The 15,690-nt window shown below is 40.0% G+C and overlaps 1 protein-coding gene across 1 annotated transcript in view; it reads right to left on the bottom strand.

Moving 5' to 3' along the window:
• Positions 1–5,558, bottom strand: part of LOC306888556 (genetic suppressor element 1) — a 107,523-nt gene extending 101,965 nt beyond the window's left edge. The window contains exon 1 of the mRNA XM_079446932.1: positions 5,540–5,558. The gene's annotated coding sequence lies outside the window, so the exon portion shown is untranslated. The remainder of the gene's footprint in view (positions 1–5,539) is intronic.
• Between the last annotated feature and the right edge of the window lie 10,132 nt (positions 5,559–15,690).

Here is a 15,690-nt window from a genome sequence, read left to right as displayed (position 1 = left end):
TGTCAGTCAAATCCGAAGCAAGACGCAATTCATAGCAATGTGTTATGGCAGCGTTGTCTCAGATAGTCTGACGGAAGATAAACAATCAATGAATGAGTGATCGTTACAAAAGTGTGCATCAAATACTTTGAACACAAATGTGTGTGACATGTTAAAACAGAGCTCACTGATTCTCGCTACGTCCATTTTTTTAGAGTCTATGGCATAAACCTTGCACGCGGTATACAAACTATTATTAATCTGTGTTAATGTTAGTTAATAAAAAGACAATCATTCAGTGTTTGTTCATGTTGTTGTTGCTAGGGGCGAGACGTGGGGTGATGACATCGTTTCACAAAATATACGGATTGGCTGTCCACACGAAAACGCAAGGGTGGCGTTTTCAGATTTATCCACTCTGGGATCCGGTAAAAAAAAATAGCGGTTTTACTCTCCCAAAACGCCGGATCCATTTGGAAGAATCGCCAATCCGATACAAAGTTTTTGTGTATACAGCTAAATGTGTTTCCGTGTGGACGGGGCCTTAGATTAGTTTTGTGAAATGGGGTAATAAAGGAACATGTGAGCAACATAATCAGTAACCATGACAACAAATAAGTCATGGGAACAAAGGAAACAGGAACTAAACACAGTAAAATGAGGCGATACAAACTATAAGTCCTTAGGAAAAAAACTGAAAACAAAACTGAATTTCACATGAACATGCCCAGGGTTGATGTCAGGATTTCTAGTAAATTAAATATGAACTTAAATATTCAAGCTTAATAGTCTCAGTCACATTCATTATATGAAAAAGCGGCCAGGATATTCATCCAAAAATGTGAACGACATTAGTAAACAATGACAGAATTTTAAGTGAAAAACTACATGCTTCACCATGAAGAATAAAGTAGAAACATGGAGGATGAACAGCAATTAATACAGTGCATTAATACCATAGCATCCAAATAAAGAAAAATTGTTTATTTCCATTTTTTAATCATTAATAGTTCTGAGATTTAACATAAATGTTTAAAGGGATAGTGAAAATTGAAACTGAAAAGTGAAAATAAAAATTCTGTCATTAATTACTCATCCTCATGTCATTGCAAACTCGTAAGACCTTCGTTCATCTTCACAAATGAAGAAGATGCACTGGCTACCAGTCACAGCTCGCATCAAGTTCAAGACATTGATGCTTGCATATAGAAAAACCACAGGCTCAGCACCCGCCTACTTCCACTCACTATTACGAATCTACATCCCCTCCAGAAGTCTGAGATCCGCTAGTGAGTGACGCCTTGTGGTACCATCACAGAGAGGCTCAAAATCACTCTCCAGAACATTCTCGTTCACCATTCCCGGCTGGTAGAATGATCTTCCCACCCCTATCCGGAGTGCTGGATCCCTGTCAATCTTCAAGCAACAGCTGAAAACTCATCTCTTTCGACATTACTTGACTTCATCCTAAACTTAAAAAATTTAATTAAATAAAAACCACTTTATCTTTCTTGTTATTTATTCCTTCCCATGCGAGCTTGTACTTATTTGAACAATGCCTGAGACTTGGTGTTATGAGCACTTCGTCTGTCTGATTGCCTCTTCAAGATGAATCGCTTTATGTATTCCCCAATTGTAAGTCGCTTTGGATAAAAGCGTTTGCAAAATAACTAAATGTAAATGTAAATGTAAGTGTAAATGTTAGATTTTTTGATGAAATCTGAGAGCTCGCTGACCCTCCATAGTAAGGGTACTACCACGGTCAAGGTTCAGAAATATAATAAAGACATCATTAAAATAGTCATGAGACATCAGTGGTTCAACGGTAATTTTCACGAAGCTACGAGAATACTTTTTGTGCGCAAAGAAAACAAAAATATCATTGTATTAAAGGGCTCCTATTATGCTTTTTCACTTTTTGAATTTTAGTCAGTGTGTAGTGTGTATGTTTGGGCATAAAACGATCTACAAAGTTACAAATCTCAAAGTCCACTCCAAAGCGAGATATTTCGTTTTTAAAAAATCCCTTTTCAAGAACTACAGCGAACGGCTCGTTTGGACTACAAAGTTGCTTTCCTGTATTTATTACATCACAAATTGTAAATCCCGCCTACAGAAATTTGAATGGTTGGGGGCTGAGGAACAAAAACGTTTCAAAATCGAGTGCGGTGTTTTTATATCTGATGGAAACCAACTTTTTTCAGAAAATTTTGGATATCATTTTCATTTAATCTTGCATGTAATGTCTGATAAAGCAGCATTTGTGAGCAAAGCTCTGTTTTGTGTACAGCGTTACCGGGGAAATCTCGCTCTCTCCGGCTCCAACAGCGCCTCCCGCTGGCAGAGAATTCATTTGCATATATATGCGGCCACAAATAGTGTAACTCTGTGGGCCTATGGTATAAATAAATTCAAATGTATAACAGTTTCAGTGCAATTCATGTTATAATGTTAGAATTAAAGAACAATAAACATAATACATATTACCGTTGCACTTATCTGTAAGCTGTTGTTGACATCCTATCTAAAACATGATTTAGCCCCCAAAAAAAACAACAACAACTATAACATTACCACTTTAATATGTCTTGCAATATCCGTGCATGCAAAGGTTCTGCCCGATCAATATTCTCGGGGGCTGAACTGATATGGCAATATTGACGAACTTGCTGTTCTGGCAAGGGGCGGGGCAATACTGAAACGCCGTCTAAGCTGTTTACCAATCACAACGCACTGGGACAGCTAACCAACCGCAACACATTTAGTTTTTCGGAAGGCGGGCCTTCATCAAACCCGCAACTAATCGTTCTAACTAGTCGTTTGTGCCAGGCTGGGGAGAAAGGTATTGTAATAATGTAAATTATGTGAAAAATAATGCGATTTTCGAACCGCCGAGCATGAGAGCATGTTCTAGTACACCCCCAAAACAAAATCAAGACTTTGTAAAAGAGCATAATAGGACCCCTTAAAACAATTCTTCTCCACAAAGTTACCATTATAGAGTGAGTGTGCATGCTCTCCTCTGAACGTAAATAATGCACGTGCGTTGTGCTGCTGATCTAGAACGCATGCGCAGAGGAAAGTGCACACATGCGTAGTGGTACTCTACATAATGGCGAAAGACAGTAACTTGCAGGAGAAGAATTGTAGAATAAAGTCGTTATTTTTGGGGGTTTTTTTGCACACAAAACGTATTTTCGTAGTGTCATAAAATTACGGTTAAACCATGGATGTAACATGGATCATTTTGACGATGTCCTTACTATGTTTCTGTGCCTTGAACGTGATAGTACATGGAGTGCCAGAGACCTCTCGGACTTCATAAAAATATTTTAATTTGTCTTCTGAAAATCTTACATGTCTTACAGGTTTGGAATGACATGAGGGTGAATAATTAATGACAAAATTTTCATTTTTAAGTGAACTGTCCCTTTAACTCTGTTATTTATATTTTCTATTGTTGTATGTGTTTGTTTCAGAGGACATTGCCAGTGTAATTTTTGTTACAGCTAGAGAGGACTGCTGCACTATCGAGTACCACGGTACAGACACAATTAAACCCTTAGTAGCACTGCTCTGGTGCATAACAAACATGCTCACACAAACATGCACCTCATTAAATCACAGCTTTCAGTCCAGTACTCAAGGGGGAATAATGAATACACTAATTAGAGAACAGCACCTAAAATGACCTTGGTGCTTTCTACAACTGTACATTATCTTTACAGAAGCAGACAGACAGACAGACAGACAGTGGGCCTCATTTACGAAACGAACATACGATGGAAAATTGGGCGTGCGGTCGTTTCTACGCAAAACTTGGAATTTATCAATATGGACACGAGCGGTGGCTACGATTAAATCTCACGTCAGGTCTGAGCTCGTGTACGCAAGTTTTTGAGTTAGCCTGAACTTGCGTGCAGCATAGAGAATTTGTATAATGACATTTTATTCATTTAGATTATTTTCCTAAACAGACAAACAAACTTTTTTCTTCTTTTTCCTTTCAGGGCTTTAGCTTTATATGCGCAAATAGCAGCATAAACAACAGACCGTGAGGAATCACACACCTGCAGCACTTCTGTGAATGGAGAAAAACAGAAATTATAAAAGGAATAAATAGGGCTCCACGAAATATATTTATCTTAATTAACAGATTAACAAAAGAAAAAAAAGAGCGAGAAGTATAGGCCACTTTTGTTTTTGTGACGCTCTTAATGCATTTTATTTGTTTTCTTTATGTCTTTATTTTTAAAAATGTAACTGATTGGTGATCAGGCAGGTTCCTCACACACACACAACATTTCAGCCATTAATCAAACTAAAATGCAGTCAACCAAACATAAAAGTTACACTGCACAATTTACAAGGTCCACTGTAAAATCAATGTTCAGCGCCGAAACAAACATTCATTGCGCACGTGAAGGATGATGTTTTATGTGCATATTTGAACTCAAGTGAAGTACAAAGCCTTGTTTACATCATAGATAATAGTTTAGCAACCAAATGTTACATGGCAAAAATGGAAACATTTGGATGTCGAATGAGAGAGGCTTGTGAGCCCAATGCCGTTTAGTTTCGCTTCAATAAATTCATTTTAGCTTGTCGTTGTATTCTGTTTATAATGAATGCCACTATAGCATAATTTGTGTTTTACTTCATAATTTAATATAAAATTTTATAGCTACTAATTTTTTTTAATTCATGTTCTGTAATACCGTCAAATTTAAAGGGTTTGTTGTGGATTAAGGAGAACTAAATAATCTATATAGGCTAGTGTTTATAATGTTTATAAATGTTTTGTTATATTTAATTTATATGTAGGCCTATATTAAATATATTTAATATACATATAAATTAATGCCATTGTTTGCAATTATAAGGTTAACGGGTGTTTTTGGAGTAAAATCAATTTCTCTTTCATGAGATTACGTCCTCTTTTTGGCCGGGTTATGTTTCTCCGTGTCGTAAACTGTAGGGGCGAGGCTTCTAAACCGGGGTGTTTTTAGGGGCGTAATATTCAAATGATGATTGTTTTCAGCTGCCACATTTATCAATGTGCGATCTTTCGTACGATGGGATTGGCAGCATACGAATGTTTCATAAATCACACGTGAGCTCTGTCGTAAGTTGATTTGTGCGCTCGGCTCTGCTCTCGTTTCTACGTTAGATTGATAAATGAGACCCAGAGAGAGGTGGTGACATGAAACAGCTTGTGCTCTGGTCTGTGGTTCACAAACTAGGTCAAAAGTTTAGCTGGCTAACATTAAAGCACCAGCAATCCACATTAAGATGAATTTAATGCCGCAATATGTAAGTACAGTGCAAAAGAGGGAGAACGAATCGTGTAAATGAGAACGAGACCATGTGGTGGAGCATTGCGCCCTGCTGAGATAGCACACCTACCCTCTGGCTGTGAGCTGCTCTGGTGAGCTAGGAGCAGAATTAGGGGGTTATGGGTAAAAAGAGGGCTAAAACAGGGTCCGACTGGAGAGGTGGGGGCGCTTCTGAGCCGAGCCCTACTGCAGGTGCATGCCAAAGCGCCAGTCAAAGTACCAACCTGCCCTCCATATGCTTGTTCTGCGCCTGCCAGCCATCTCCCGCCACTCCCCACTGAGCTCAGAGCTGGCACCACTCGCCCGCCCCCAAATCTGTCCTCGAGCCTTGTGCCCACTCCAGCTGTCCTCCTCTGTTCTGTGTGCCCACACCAGGCATGCGGGGCAGCCCTGGACCCCAGAAGCGCTCTGGCCTGCTGACCGGCTAACAGGCCACAGTCGCCATATGGAGACTCCTGCCATCAGAGCTCCTTGCTCTGTCATCCTCTGCCTCTTCCATCTGAGCGCACCCACCATGTGCTGGAGCTGAGCCTGTAAGCAGATTGTTCGCCCCCGCTTCCTTCTCGTACTCTCTTCTTACTTGTTTACAGACAATCTCCTCTTGTTCTTCAGCCCCGCAGAGCAGGCTAGACCAAACAAACATGAAGAAATAGATGAACCACTATGGTATTCTGAGCTCTGTTTGACACGACTCCTTCCTCTTGATGCACTTTATTGTGTTCACTTTCCTGCATTTGCATTGTGTGATAATTGCTACATCCATGCTTCTCGATTACACAGTAATCACTAATCTACTGCTAAACTCATAACATTGCGGGCTGTTTTTAAAAACACATGCGCATGGAGTGATATTTGTTTTTATTTTTTGGCCCATCCAGTAATAAACAGATGATGACAGAGTGGTAATCTTCTCATCCTCTGCCGGCCAAAGCTGATCTCTCAATCACGGCCAGCTAGCTTGGCCTTCCCCCCCATTACTGCAATCCTCTATTGACCAAACGGACTATTAGGGAGCTGGTGGGGCTAGAGAGAGAAAGACAGATGAACAGAGAGACCTTATCTGTAGTAAGAATAACTTTATAAAGGCATCATGATAATGATACAGCTGAGATCATGAGCCCTTTCTTCTCTAAACACTTGACTGCCAGTACTCAGAGCCGGCGCCAGGGCACCTTCATTAGAGGGGCATTTGAATTTCTAGGGGGGCACAAATCATGTTGTGTGTGTGTGTGTGTGTGTGTGTGAGGGGGGTTCGGGTGGGAAGCGTGCAATCTGTGATCGCGTGCAATTGCTGACGCTTGCTAAAGCGTGCAATCACTTTCTTATGTGCACTGTTTTATCGGTTTTACTTTCGCTTTCGATCACGTTCAGCAAGAAGGGGAGAAGATGGAAAGTGGGGGGCACAGTAAATCGTTTGGGGGGGCACGCCACGCGAATGCCACCCCAACGCCCACCCCCCCACCCACGGCTCCGGCCCTGCCAGTACTTATAGACTACAAAAACACAGCTGATTGACAATGAGCCATCAAACAAGTACTAGCTCACAAAAGATACAGGTACAAGCAAACATGAGCAATAGCAGTATTTTTCAGCAATGCTCAAGCCTTTCCAAAGAAAGAAAGCTTCTTTCGTCTCATGTAGATGCATAACCTACATTAGAGAGTTCTTTACAATTGGGTTATACCCAAGAGCTTTCTAACTTTACACGTCAGTTTCTCACTAGGGGTATAGGATGTGGAAGACAACATGCTTCCTTACTCACGCTTGGGCAACTGTACAGAAGGCAGCCGCACCCACGTCAACCCACCTCCCACTGACCCTGATTCTGAGGGAATACAAACAGATAAAATAAGGGAGCCATCAAGTTTGAGAGAAGAGGTGGGAAGCGGAAGAGACAGGGAGAGTTGGAGAAAGAAAAAGATTTTCTATTTTGGGACTCTTTAAAGGCTTAGCACTCAAACCAATCTGCTTTTAAATGATTCTCAACAGTCTGCATTTCATGGCTCAAAAGAACAGCAAAAAAAGAAGATATCTTAAAGTCTTCCTTCGCAGCATGGTGGGTGGAAAAAATATTGTTTCTTAGTATTTTCTTCAAATTACAGAGGAAATAGTGCAAGGATTAGCCCCCAATATCTATATCTTCTATATTTTTCATGCATTTTTTTCTGATGCCAGTGGCTGTTGGTGTGCCAAAATAGAAGATGACACAATATATCAACTGGAATCAGTCAATGTGCTCTAAACATACTTTGAAGCCAAAGAGAGAGAGAAAATATCATTGTAGTACACCTGGCGTTAGTAAAAGGACTTGTGTATCTGTGTGAACTGTGTGAGTGTCACAAAAGCTGGAAGAGTCAAAGCACTTAACAGTATCAAACTGGAGGATAGAGTATAATAAAGTTTTATCAGTGCTATGCCTATTGTGTGTTTTAGTTTAGATTGTTGAGACTTTCATAAGGACTCTCTATTGACATAATGTTTTTTTTATGCTAAACTTACATATATTTTATTCCCTAACTATAAACACACCACCCTCACAGAACTGTTTTTACATTCATAGTTTAATATGATTTATAAGCTGCTTTCCCCATAGCCACCAAATAATGTCTCCACAAGGTCAGAAATTTCAGGTTTTACTATCCTTGTGTGGACATTTGGTCACAATAACATAGGGTTTACCTGGACCACAAACACACACACATTTACAGAAAATGTTAGGGTTCAAAATTGAACTTTTAACGACTGCACTGCTGTATGTTTCAGTTCTCACTTGAAAGCTGATTTAATTTAATTAGCAGTGACAAAGAGGAATACAGTTAATTAGCACTGATTCTAGCAGAACAAACTTTATTTCTCTTTTCCGTCTGTTGTTCTCTCATACCTTTGTGTGTGCAACAAAACAAATCTGAACATATCAGCTGTCACAAACACAACATCATGTGCGACTCAAACAACAAAGCACAGCACAAAAGGGAAAATGTAGCATCACAGGTGTAGTCTTTATAAAGCAGGATGTTAGAGAGAGGCTCTGTACAGTCATGTCCAGGGCACTGCCTCCTGGCAGGCCAACCACTAGGGCGCATGACAGCTGGTGTAGGCCAAAAAGACTTTAAATATTACACCCACAGGTTGCACACACAGACACATACTTGTTGTTTACTGTATTTCTCTATGACTAAAAAAGACTTCAGTCATTAATTACACATCCTCAAGTTGAAATCATCCTCAAGTTGAAATTTTGACATTCATTTTTATGTATGTATGTAAAAGTAACTAGGAAAGGAAGGGAAATGAAATGATGTGAGGCCAAGTATGATGACCCATACTCTGAATTTGTGCTCTGCATTTAAGCCATCCACGTGTTCACGAGTAGTGAACGAACGAACAAACGAACACACACACACACACACACATTGGTTTTTGTGGTTTATGGGGACTCTCCATAGGCGTAATGGGTTTATACTGAACAAACTGTGTGTGCTATTGCCCCACACCAACCCTACACCTAAACTTAGCCCTCACAGGAGACTTTGTGCAGTTTTAGATTTTCAAAAAAACACCATTTAGTATGTTTTTTAAGCCTTTTGAATTACGGGGACATAGGCAGTGTCCTCATAAACCACCTTCATATTGTAATACCTCTGTCATACCCATGTCATTATACAAATTTGTGTCCTCATAAACCACATAAACATGCACACACACACACAGAGAGAGCAGTGGGCAGCCATTGGACATTCACTCCCCTAAGTATGTCAGTTCATATCAAGATCTATATAAAGGCTCAGCAAAAAATAACAAACTACTAAACATACATGTTTGGAATAAGATTATATTTCTTTAATAATGATCTGCATAGCGCATATACATAAATATAGCAGTCCGTCATTTATTTGAAAGCTTACTGGGCTTGGATGTACTAGCTGTTTTGCTCTGTGACCAGTTACTTCAGACAGCAACAGCGGGAAAATTCAGTCAAAAAATGGCAAATTTTGGAAAGTGAATCTAAAACATGTTGAGCTGACAAAACAAATTATAAGTTAAAATAGTGTAAATGTACACTTGGAGTATTCACATATTAACCAAATACTGACACCCGTGAAACTTTGAAATGCTGACAGAAACTAAAGTGTGGCATGTCTTTACAAAAGATAAACATTCACAGACTAGTAGACTATGTTTCTGAATGCGATGAAAAATTGAGTATTCATGTTAGCCCTGTTGTGCAGTTTGCATGTTAGTCAGCAAAAAGAAAGAGGGAAATTTGTGAATGCATACAGGAAAGCAATTATTAGTAAAGATGAACTGTAGGAGAGGAATGAGAGACCAGGAACAAACATCCACAATGTGACCCACGGACCTCCCCTCATGGCAAATCCATAGCTATAGATTGGCCATCATGTGTTTATGACCCTCAAGGAGCCGTGATCAGTTTTAACACTCATATCGACATACAAGCATCCTCACAGCTCCCTGCAAATACAGGCTTCAGATCGACTCGATGAGAAAACATGACTGCAATGGGATTCTCTCTCATTAACACACTCATGAACCACAATGAAAGAAACATGTATTGATCACGGCTTTCATAGCTAGTAAGGAAGGAGAGACCAGTCAATTCTTATAGAATAAGTCACATTTCAATCCATTGTAAGACACTATATATAATTCTCTTCGTTGCTATGTCATTTAGCAATCCTACATTTAGTGTAATGAACAAAATTACTAGGCAGAATAATTGGTTATTTTGATTAATATTAGGAGTATCATTTGTATCATTGCTGTTTTTATAAAAGCAATAGACCACAAGAGGTTGTGCGTTACTGTGGTTTTACTCTGCTTCTACCTGTGGTCAAATGACTCTAATACTTGTGGTTTAATGATGTAGTAAATGTTTAATTGTAAAAGTATCTTTGGTGGATATCAAGAAGCTATTTTTTCGAAAGAATATGCATTCAGTAGGTTACAATGCACACAGTCAAATAGGACTGGTATTTCTAACAAAGCTCAAAATCTAGCAGTGTCGGAACATGAAAGTCAATCGAGCGTAAGGAATGTTAAGTGATGCCAACCAGAAAAGATCAACAGGAAAACAAGAGCAAGTGACAGACGCAGGGGCGTAAAAGTTAATGTTGTTGTCTTCATCAGTATTGTTAATGATGAGAGCTTTCATTTAAGCCATGAAGCTTTAGTTCAAAGGAAGCTATACGCTGAGGTGGACCAGATGAATGTTGCAGTGCAATGCTAAAGAGCTCCACTTTATCAGTGTCAAATTGTCTGTATTTACAGCAGATAAGAACAAGTTTAAATACTTACGGCTTTAATCCACTGAAACCATGTTCAAAACAGGTTTAAGTTCCTCCACTTGGGAATGTGAGGCGTTTAGTCACAGGTTTACAGGAGATCACAGGGATCTCTCCCGATTTGGGCTTCTGCCTGTCTAAAGACTCAAGGCTCAAGGGAGAAGCAGCTGGCTTTCACAGGGCCAGTTCTTCTACTTCTTACTTTAATATCTGTTTTCCCCTATTGTGTCTTTGTACTGTTTTATAGGTAACCAACCGTCACATGTAACTCGTCTATCCTGTCGCTCTGGCTCCTCTAGAATCCCATCCGGCAAACAAACCTGAAGAAAGCTAACACATAACGCGTGTGCTCCCCTGAGAAAGCGTGTTGCAGTTTAAAAGACACAGAAACAAGAAGGTAAGTGATGGAGATGAAAGATGACAAGAAAAGTTGGACCATCAAAGCCTGTTTCTGTGGAGTGAAACTTAAGTGTTTTACTTGGTTCTTTGTATTTTCTATAAAAAAAATTGAAATTATATGGAATTAGAAATTAGAAAATTGTTTTTTTTTTTTACTCTACAGCAGGAATCAACGAGTGCACTGTGTACTCAGCTTGCCCAGTCTCACAACGGAAATGTCACTGTGCCGATGCATTTTACATTTACATGTATGCATTTAGCGACTTACATTGCATTCAAGTTACAGTTTTTTTTTTTTTTTTTTATCCAAACATCACATTGGTAACCTTGTTTTAAATAATTCTATAAAGCCATGTTATCACATGTTTAAATGACAGCATGTCACATGGAAATAATATGGAACTTTGTGAATGAGAGGCATTCCAGTTTTGCAAATTTTTCTGTGTGGGCTTCACAATACACCCCCCACACACACAATAATTAGCATACTTTCTGTCTCTCCCCTCTGTTTCTTTAATGTGCCTCCTTTTTCTTGTCAAGTAATCACTGAAGAACCCGTGCGTCTGACACAGTCTCCAAGGCAACAGCGCTTCAGATGGGAAGGCAGGCGATGTGCGTACGTGAGACACACACACTGTGATACAACAGTGCTTTTGACAGAGCACAAGGCCGCATGTACACAAGATGATCTGGCACAGTTTGCTCTTTTGTGGGCTGTGTGTTTCAGAGAGATCTCTACATGCACACACACATGGCTGTGACATGTTAACTGATCCCTGATCTCTGAATATGACCAAAGATCACACTCACACAGACACACTGGTAGGCCATTATGAGGAATTTCCATAGGAGTGATGCTTTTTATACAGAGTAAATGATATTTTCTATCCATTAACTTCACCGCAAATCATAATCCTCACAGAAAACATTTTAGCAATTTTATAGTTATTAATGAAAAATTGTTTGCTATGTTTAATTAGCCCTTTGAATTACAGACTTGACACGTGAATACAAACTACATTAGTTCTCGTAAGTCAAATCAGTACACAAGTAATAGCAGCTTTAGTCAAACATTTTTTTTTATTCCCCACATTTAGCACACCCATGCAGAAAGAGAAAGCAACAGAGAGATTCAAGTCTATATTCAGGTTATTTCATGTTCTGTTTGTTGGATTGTGCAGTCATAGCTGTCTGAGCTTATTAATAATCATGAGCTCACTTATAGTCCAGCCCCTACAGACTCACAGTCTCATGAATTATTCATGTGTAGTAAGTGTCAGCTTAGCAGACCCTCTGTCAGAGGGCAGGGAGAAGATCTGTCCCACACTGCCCTTAACACCTTAACACACACATATATGTACAGAGAGAGAGAGAGAGAGAGAGAGTTCTTTCATCCATCATGAGGAGGCAGAGAGTGTTTCCTACACACACACACACACACACACAGTCTATGCATCTGTTTGATTTCTTTTATATCACACATTATCTTGAAATCAATTACTGCTATGAGTGTGTGCTTGATATTTGCCCAAATTAACTCTTGACATCACTATTAAAACAATACAACTTTAATTTAAATATTTAAAAATAAAACCAATTCACATTGAACAGGTTTCTGGAACAATACAAAAAGTATTGTAAAATATCGATAAATTGTGGTAGTATTTGTTATACTGCCTTTATTGGTGTATTACAGTAATGATAATCTAATGGCATTCAGCTAAAAAAAGACAAAAAAATATTGGCATAACCACCCCATCTACACACAATATAACACACCTTGCATTACAGTCACTCTAGAATCCCAAAGATGTGCTGCTGATTCAGTTACTTTAAAAAGTAACTTGAGGAGAACACGCACACATGTGATTTTGAAATAAACTCACCTGGTAGGTAGTAGAGAGGTGATTTTAGTCCAAACATGGTCTCTGTTACAGTGTCATGTTGCTGGGTGCTGAAGTCAGGAGGTGTGGCACGTACCGACCCGTCCAGAGAGATCTGCCCTGCACACCCACAGCCGGGCTAAAGTTTCGTGGCTAACAGACCTCACAAGTCAACCTGTAATCTCTAAATCACCCAAATCACAGGTGATAGAGGGTGAGCTGTGCATGTGCAGGGTCAGATGGAGGGTCATCAACAAGCCAAACCCAGCAAAAAACACCAAAAAAAAAAAACAGCCGTGATTGTGTTTTATTGTTTCATGCCGAAAACGTGATATACATAATCCTTCAAGAGGCTTGTCCCGCGACGGCGAGTCTCTTCCTCCATCCCAGGATGAGGATATGTGCAGAAAGCGTCTGTCTTCCTTTCTCACTCTCTCTCTCCTCTTACACTCATTCAGCGTCTTCTAGCAGCACGAGGGGGAGGAGGAGAAACCCCTCAGGATACATCATGGATTGCAGGGGAGGAGGGGAGAGAGAGAGAGAGAGAGAGAGAGAGAGAGAGAGAGTCAAGAAGGGAAGTGGTTGTGCCTGCTGATGGTTCCTCCCATGTGCATCATTATCAGTACAGTGGGATGGCACTGAAATGGCACATGATTGGTTGGAGAGCAGGGCGGTGACACAGGGGCATTATTCAGCATTGAGGGCATCTGTTCCTGCCCCTGCTCCTGGAACTGCAGAACATCTGAGCCTCGCACATTTAGACTGACGATGAAAACAGCAGCTGGAGCACACACACACACACACACACACACACACATACATACATACATACAACACTTCCAGGGTGGCGTGACGATACAGCAGGATGAGCGCAAGACAACGTGAACACAACAGATTTTCTTTTGGTCTTTTTTTCCTTCTCTGTCACTCAATTTCAGTTTCATTGTCAAAGTACTTTAGTGGCATGATTGTTTTACATACGATATTGCCAGCGCATCAATACACACGCTGAAAGAAAAAAGGTGTTAAATAAATAAAAAAATACAATATACAGTATAATATTCAAATAAAATACAAAAATATTGTATGTAAACAATTATGCCAGTGAAGTGCCCTCTGTAACCCTTAGGATCATATTAGCTTTGAAACATGTCTTTCCTGTCATGACCCAGACAATTCTCACCCCCCAACCACACACACACACACTCGCGCAGTTCGTGGGGGTTTAACTATCTGCTGCGGAGCTGCAGAGCAGAACAAAACCAGCAGGACAGAGATACAGAAAAGAGAAAAGATGAAGAAACATAGTCATGGCCAAGAGAGACAGACAGAAGAGAGGAGAGTGAACGGGGGGAGGAGAGACTGCTCATACCCTGAGGGCTGTCTCACTCTCACTATATACCTGCACACACAGATAAATGACTGTCTGTCTTTATCTCCCTCATTCTACAGAAACAAGCCATAGAGAGAAAGACAGGCACGCACACACAGAAAAACTCTAATCAGAGAGAGAGAGACAGATGGAAAGAGCGACACATGCAGGAGAGATGGCCAGTCCTGCTTAGAGTGAGCTGCACTCACAAAAGGAGAGACACACTAGTCTTTTTTTCATGATAAGATATTAAGAATCACCACAGCCCCACCCAAATCATAAAAGCAAATGATTAACACGAGTTAGAGAAAGATGCCCATTTTCCTTGTGAAAATTATGTTTATGTGTAATGATCCAGCCATAGACAGCACGTGTGTCTGAAGAGATGGTGACTGAAAAGCTTTAAAGAGACATTGGAGATCCATGCACACTCTCGACACACTTATGCCTGCCCCAGTCAGGTGTGACATCCCTACAAAAACAGATTCGCCAGAGACCGCCTGCCTGAAACCACTAGGACCCTTCATGTTGTTGAGTGTGTTTGTGAGAGGCTACATAAAAAGTGATCACAGATGTTTCTATGGTCTCATAAAGCAATTGCCTCTTCAGTCAAAATATACAGTGATAGCAGTTCACTAAAACATAGATTGGGCCATTTCCTGCTGATCTCAAATGTCTGTATTGTGTTGTATAGGCTCCTTTTTAATTTAAAATGAGCACTTCATGAGCACTGTTCTGACACTTTACGGTCTCATTAACTTCACAGACACTCTCAATTGAAGGCCACAAGACCGCAAGTCCACATCAGGTGTGCAATTTGGGAAAGGGACTATGAAGCATTTATATCAAATGTATGTATTTATATAAAACAAAATGTATTTATATCAAACAACATTTTTTGACCCCGACTCAACCTATGCAAGTCTCGAGTTGGAAGCTGGACTTAGAAGAGCTGGTCTCAACTACAAAGCTGTTATAAGCTATCACATGGTGGCTAAAAGAAATTACCACTAGTAAGTAACTGAAGATAAGACTAATTATTAGGAAAAATACTGTTCCGACTTCACCTCAGCTGCCTTGTAAAATCAGAACTGTCTGCTCACCCTTGTGTGTTCAGAAAAGAATGTGCATGGACACCATAAATCAATAAATCAACAAATGCGATGAACAAAATAAATCAACAAATGCGACACAAAGCATGTGCTTAAGAGATCTATCTCTGCTCAGACATAATAAACTCAAGCTGACCTTTAACCTATACCCGATCCTCTCTCTTTCATCTCAGCAATCACGCTTGGGAGCCGGCTCCATGAGCCTTATCTCCATATTCTAATTGTGGTCAAGCTCAAAGAATTAATTTGCAAATGTGTCATTACCCATCAGAATCAGAGGAGGGAGGGTGCTAATTATGAGCCTGG

The sequence above is a fragment of the Barbus barbus genome, assembly GCF_936440315.1.
Source record: "Barbus barbus genome assembly, chromosome: 22".
Classification (NCBI taxonomy): domain Eukaryota; kingdom Metazoa; phylum Chordata; class Actinopteri; order Cypriniformes; family Cyprinidae; genus Barbus; species Barbus barbus.
This window is presented reverse-complemented; position numbering and strand designations above follow the sequence as displayed.